The following is a 6,547-nucleotide window of genomic DNA, read 5'->3' as shown; positions in this document are numbered from 1 at the left end:
GCAGTACGCTAATTTTCAACTCTAAATTGTGTCTGAGTAGGTGTATGCACGAGTGTGCCCAGAGATGGACTGGCACCCCATCCAGAGTTGCTTCCTGCCTCACGCCGTACCCCCTTCACAAACCTTAACTGAAGTAAGCAAGTTCCAAAATGGATCATTAATCTTTTTCAATTTTGTACCAGAACTACATTTGTATTTCAGCCAAAATTTTTTGTGTCTTTCTTGTTCAATTTTGATTGTTGGTCGTTTAGTTTCTATGTACCTTTTACAGTTGAAGTCATAAGTTTACATACACTTGGGGTGAATTCTTTAAAACTCACTTTATAACCCCCTTCACATATTTTTTTTACTAACAAGCTATACATTTGGTATACCATTTAAGACATCTGCTTTGTGCAGGGCAAAAGAACATTTTCCAAAATGTTTACAGACAGATTATTTCACTCTTTATTGACTATATCATAATTCCAGTGGGTCACAAGTTTACATACACTTTGTTAACTGTGCCTTTAAACATCTTGGAAAATTTCAGAAAATTATGTCAGGCCTTCAGGCAATTAGACACTTAGCTACTGATAGCCAATTAGCCTAACTGAAGTTAACATGTGGATGTATGTTAAGGCCTACCATCAAAATCACTACCTCTTTGCTTGACATAATGGGAAAATCAAAAGAATCAGCCAGAACCTCAAAAAAAAAAAAAGTGGATCAGCACAAATCTGATTCATCCTTAGGAACAATTTCCAAACACCTGAAGGTTCCACATTCATCTGTACAAACAATAATATGCAAGTATAAACACCATGGGACCACACAGTTGCCACACCGTTCAGGAAGGAGACGCATTCTGTCTCCTAGAGAAGAACGTACTGTGGCACGAAAAATGCAACTGAATCCCAGAACAGCAGAAAAGGACCTTGTGAAGATGCTGGAAGAAACAGGTAGACATGAATCTACAGTATATCCACAGTAAAACAAGTCCTATAGTGACATAACCTTAAAGGCTGCTCAGCAAGGAAGAAGCCACCGCTCAAAGCCGCCATAAAAAAACCAGACTGCAGTTAGCAATAGAACATGCAGAAACAGATCTTACCTTCTGGAGAAATGTCCTTTGATCAGATGAATCCAAGATCAAACTGTGTGGCCATAATGACCATCATTTGGAGGAAAAACGGTGAGGCTTGCAAGGCAAAGAACACCATCCCAACTGTGGGAGCATCATGTTGTGGAGATGCTTTGCTGCAGGAGGGACTGGTGCACTTCACAAAATAGATGGTATCTTGAGGAAGGAAAATTATATAGATATAGTGCAGCAACAACTCATGAGCTTAGCAAGGAAGCTGAAGCTCACTCAGAAATGGGTCTACCAAATGGACAATGACCCCAAGCATACCTGCAAAGTTGTGGCAAAATGGCTTAAGGAAAACAAGGTCAATGTATTGGAATGGCCATCACAAAGCCCTGACCTCAATCCAATTGAAAACTTGTGGAAATAACTGAAAAAGTGTGTGCAAACAATGAGGCCTACGAACGTTTCCCAGTTACATTAGTTCTGTCTGGAGGAATGGGCCAAAATTTCAGCCACTTATTGTAGGAAGCTTGTGAAGGCTACCTATTAAACATATGGGTCAAGTTAATTCTACCAAACATTAACAAAGAATATCAAATGTACAGAATAAAATGTAACAGAAATTAAAGCATAGCACCAACAGCACATGAGAAAGGGTAAAAACAATATAAGAAACAAAATAAAAACATATCACTAGAGTCGCAAGCAATTACCATTTAGGAATAAGGGACAGAAAAAAATTAGGTTTTAGTTTAGCTTGAAAAATGTCACTAGATGAAACCAAGCTGATGCCCATGGGCAATGAGTTTTACAACCTGGGTGTTATAATAATTAATCATGAATAAGTTCATAATTGAGAGTGAACAGTCAGTCACCTTTTGATTTTATATTCAAGTGTGAAACCACAAGCAATTGTTGGTCAGATGCCCAAGGTGATCTACCAGGGCTTAAGGGTGTAATAAGATCAGAAATGTAAAAGGGGGCTTCGCCATGGATTGCATTACAAACAAACAAAAAGATTTTAAACTGGACTCTGTAATACACTGGAAGCCAATGACAAGAAGCCAGGACTGGTATTATGTGGTCTCTTTTCTTTTTACCCTGGAACAGTCTTGCTGTAGCATCCTGGATCAGCTGCAAATGAGCTAAAGAAGACGGACTTCAACTAGTATACAGCGAGTTACAAGATGCTAAACATGAGGTAACAAATGTGTGGATTGCCATCTCCAAACTGTTCAAAGAAAGGAATGACATAATTTTGGAGATCATCCTCAGCTGAAAAAGCTAGCCTTTACCACTGAACTGACTTGCTTATCAAATCTGAAGTCCATGTCAAAAATGACACCCAGAATCTTAACATCTAGTTTTAAAAACAGTGAGAACTGACCAAATCAGAGGTATCTATTCACACGACACACAACAACTTCTGCTTTCTTATCATTTAACTGCAGAACGTTATTGGCCATCTATGTGTTTATCCCTTCAATGCAGTTGTCAAGTACAGAAAAAGTGTTAGGATCATTAAACTTTATAGGCAGATCAAGCTGACAATCATCAGCATAAAAGTAAAAGGAGACATTATAGTTTCAAATAATGTCCCCTAATGGAAGTAGATACAAGGGAAAAAAAGTGGGCCTCAAAACTGAACCTTGGGGGACACCATACATAACTCTTTCCATAGAATAGTACTCATTAACCGACATAGTATGAAGTAAACCATTTCAGGGCAGTACCTTGAATGCCAATAAAATGTTGGTGGTAAAAAAGCAAGTTATGCTCCGCAGTACCCAAAATATCACGGCACCTGAACTTGCCATAACTCCGCATGAGATATAAGAGTTCAAATAATTTATCTGGAAGCAATAGAGCATTAGGGCACGTCTACATTTTTTACACTTTGTTTTTATCCTCACTCTACATCAACTCCATAAACAGTGGCTGGGCGTGGAGGCTTTTTGGTGCTGCAAAAGTCAACAACCAGTTTCTTGGTTTTGCTGGTATCGAGTTGCGGACAATTCTCTTTGCATCAAGAAACAAAGTTCACCCCCTGACTCCTACGCTCTGTCTCATCCCCTTTATTAATATACCCCATAAGTGCAGAATCATCCAAGAATTTGTGCAAATGACATGACCTGCTGTTATATTTATAGTCTGAGTTGTGCAGAGTAAAGAGAAAAGGAGACAGGACTGTTCCTTGCAGCGCTCCAGTGTTGCTCACATCCTTTAGTCTCACAAATTGCATTCATTACAAAAAATATAAGAAGAATGCATTTCATTTAATTTGGGCACTTGAACTACTTTGTCTCACTTTTAATGCTTTTTTATTATAATTATATAATGATTTAAAAACTTACAACACGTTATAGAGCAAATAAAACATGAAAAAGATGGCTTAATCTGAAGTGATCACTCAAAGAATGTCAAGGGTTCAAACGTTTAGCATTAATAAATGCCTGCCAGATTGCCTCAAAGTATACTGGACTATTACTCATAAGGCTAATTTGATTGTTTTTATTAACTTACAATATCGTTTTCTAATTGTGTTACTATAAGTAGGCTAACATTTTTCCAGATGAGCAAGATCAAGATTTTTAATACTTTTTTTAATACTTTTTTTTTTTTTATTTTTAATACTAAATCTGTAACAACAAAGGAGTTTTTTCCTCTGGAAAAAGTGTTTCCCCCAATGTGACAGACTACTAGCACACTACTCACATCTCTCAAAGTAGATCTGAACTTTTAGATTATGTTTCTGCTTTATGCACAGAGAAATGTGCTGTGAAGAGCAGCATGTGCAACAAAATCAACCTAACTGAAAACACTTGTGGATAGTAATTATCAAACATTTGGATTTTAGACTGTTTATATTATGGAGTTTGAAGGGTGGCAGAGTGTTTTGTGCTGCTGCTTTGTAGCTCCTGCATTCCTTCCAAGATATGTCCATGAATTGCCAACTCTTACTTAACCCAGTGGAGGTGCTTTGCAATGCTCTGATATCTCTCTCGGGTTTGGGTTCTGCTTTCTGTCCGAAGCTGCCAGGCAGGATAAGATTTGCTTCCTTAGGACCTTTCAGCAGGACTGTGTCCCTGCCCTGGATAAGCAGCCTAGGAAGATGGGATGATGGAAAGCCTGCATCGGAGTTCGCCGTTCCTGACTGGGAGAATACATTTCCTGTTTAAATATGCAGAACTGCTTGCATTGTCTTATTATAGCACTAGGGGGCTCCGCCCCCTGCTCGCTTCGCTCGCCAACCCCTGGTGTTGGGTAACCCGAAATACATTGATGTATGTATGAGATATATTGAAGTGTAAAGGTGTAGATGACGAACAAAGGAAATAAAGAACCCATAGCATGGCACATTAGTAAATGCAGGACAATATCGCGGTCAAATGGAGGATCACCATCTTTACTTTGAAAGACAATTGCAACTTCATTAACGATGGGAAGATTGTATCGTCTTGGATCTTGTTCTTTGTCCTTTATTAACACTAAAGCAATTGCAGTTGGCGCTACATCTTCTGCTTCTGCTTTTGTATTGGCCTCTCTTTCAACCTCATGTAGCATTTTTATAGACATAGCTAATGGGTGATTGTTTATGACTTCAGCGACGTTTCTCATTATCAGCTCTGTGCATTGCTTGTTTTCAGGAAGGTTCATTCGTTGATAGATTGCGTCATCTGGATCTAACACGTAGATCTGTGCATATTTGTGTTCGTGATTTGGCTCAGGGTGCACTGTTCCAATCCGATGTAATATTTGTCCACATACGCGAAAGCAGTATGGGCCATTGCCAGCTGGTGGCCTGATATTTACCCCGGTAGATGCAAAAGCAAATGAACTATTGTAGGATCTAATGCAGTCCATAAAGTTTTTACTTTCGGGTACATTGTTAGTTAGAAGCTTCCGTAGATATTCAGGATATTCATCTAAAGGAGGCAGTCTAACCTGACCCTTTTGACAACAACGTGTAAACTCATTAGTTGTATTGGCAGTTGTTTCTTCAGGGAAGTTAAGTGAATGACAATGACAGCAAATGATATTCATTAATCCTAATGAATGTTCATTAATAGTGGACTCATTACAGAATGCGTTGTCAGCTAATTAGCGGAATTGTTTAGCGGCTGTTTGTCGTTCCTTTCTTTGCCGTTTATCTATTGCCTCTGCTGTTTGAGAGGCGCGTTGTAGGCACCAGCGTTCATTAATTGTATTCAGGCGGGCTCGTTTCTGTATGTCCGTTAGTTGAGATGTTTCGTTTTGGAGCCGTGACTCCTTTGGTTGCGTTGTTTGAGATGCACGTTGTAGGCGCCTGCGTTCATTGTTTTTATCCAGGCGGGCTTGTTTTTGTAGCCCCGTCAGTCGAGCTCTGTCTTTTTGGAGCCGTGCCTGCTTTGCTTGCGGCATTTCAGACGCGCGTTGTAGGCGCATGCGTTCATTGATTTTATTCAGGCGGGCTCGTTTTTGAATCTCCGTCAGTTGTGGTCTTTCATTTTGAACCCGTGCCTGCTTTGCTTCCGCAGTTTCAGATGCGCGTTGTAGGCATCTATGTTCATTGTATTTGTCCATGCGGGCTCGTTTTTGTAGCTCCGTTAGTCGAGCTGTTTGGTTTTGGAGCCGAGACAGTTTTGCTTCCGTGGTTTCAGACGCCCATTGTAGGCGCCTACGTTTATTTTTTTTATCCATGCGGGCTCGTTTTTGTAGCTCCGTTAGTTGAGCTGGATCGTTTTGGAGCCGTGACTCCATTAGTTATCCGTTGTCTACCGTTAGTAATCTGGATAATTGCACTTACTGTTAATACGGAGCGTTTTCTGTGGTTGTACTGTTAATAATGCATCACTGTAATGTGATTCACATATGCTATATGGTTTGGACGTGTGAGGATGCCGTACGTTTAATACGGAGAGTTCGTTTATTCTTATTACCAGGACCATGCTGTGTAGTGTGGACGTTTAGTTCAGAAGCGCACTGTAGGCGTCTTTCGTACTTTCTCGCGCCTTCCGTACTATCTTTGTGGACCTTTGCGGACTCCGCAGTGTCTTCCATTTGACTCTGGGGTGCAGTGCAGAATCCTCTTTTCTGTGTGGCTGTGTCGTTAGTTGTTAGCTATGGGCGCGTTGTTGCTTCATGTCTTATTTACGTTAGTTGAGCTCTTTCGTTTTTGAGCCGTGACTCCTTCGTTCGCGGTTGATCAGACTTCGCTTGCGGTTTATGAGACGCGCGCTGTAGGCGCCAGGGCACTATGTCTCCTGCGTCTATCGCCGTGTACCTGCGTCCGTGCCTTCCAGTTTACCATTCTCGGTTAGTAATATGGATACTATCCCCATTATTTTTGCTTTAAAGTGCCAGTACACATTTTGCGGTGCAATATGTATTTAATTACTGAAGTGTGAATAAAGCTGAACAGAGTCAACGCTGAGGATGTTACTGGTTGGCCAACTTTCCATTCAGCAGCGTATTTAGTGTTGTTGGTGCAGCCTGCTT

The sequence above is a fragment of the Erpetoichthys calabaricus genome, chromosome 16, assembly GCF_900747795.2.
Source record: "Erpetoichthys calabaricus chromosome 16, fErpCal1.3, whole genome shotgun sequence".
NCBI lineage: Eukaryota > Metazoa > Chordata > Cladistia > Polypteriformes > Polypteridae > Erpetoichthys > Erpetoichthys calabaricus.
Note: the sequence above shows the minus strand (reverse complement) of the source record.